This window comes from Nanorana parkeri, unplaced genomic scaffold (genome assembly GCF_000935625.1).
Source record: "Nanorana parkeri isolate BGI_ZX_2015 unplaced genomic scaffold, ASM93562v1 scaffold1762, whole genome shotgun sequence".
Taxonomy (NCBI): domain Eukaryota; kingdom Metazoa; phylum Chordata; class Amphibia; order Anura; family Dicroglossidae; genus Nanorana; species Nanorana parkeri.
In genome coordinates this window covers 115,245-115,933 of record NW_017308030.1, presented here as the reverse complement: position 1 = coordinate 115,933, position 689 = coordinate 115,245, and positions in this window count along the sequence as shown.

Here is a 689-nt window from a genome sequence, read left to right as displayed (position 1 = left end):
GGGCTATTGGATGGGTTTCCAAACCTGGTCCAATCACTTTTCTTTCTATGTGGTGAGCTGGAGGCAGGAGCTGTCGGTCTACACCTCCCTACTGCATTCAGTGGGGGGAGAGAGTGATCTGACGGGTTTCCAAGCCTAGCCCAATCGTTTTTCTTTTTGTGCTGAGCTGAACGAGAACTGTCGGCCTGCTTCTCCCCGCTGCATTCAGTGGAGAAAGAGTTATTGGACAGGTTTCCAAGCCTAGTCCATTTGTTCTTCTTTCTATGTGGTGAGCTGGAGAAGGAGAGCTGTCAATCTGCTCCTCCCCGCTGCATCCAGTTAAACAATGTAGGCTCCGTTAAGCTGAGCATATACGTTTATGGATCGCCGGGCAGGAGTCGGATAGTGCCTGTACTTTCATCTGACCCGACATTTACTTTTTTAGACCTTGTCTTACTGTTTACATTGTTGTCCACACACATTGGTCACTGGGTGGGCATACTGTTGGCCTTGCGTTTTCAATTGCTTTGTATTTTAACACAGTTTATATTGTATTATAACACATTCACAAGGAGAGGTGAAGGAGGCTGCAAACACATTGCAGACTATGTAATAAGGCGAGTCATGTAAAGGGCAGCCAGTGGCATGAGAGATGCTCAATGATCAGATTACATGCACTCTGTTCATTGTGTGTGTGTGTGTGTGTGTGT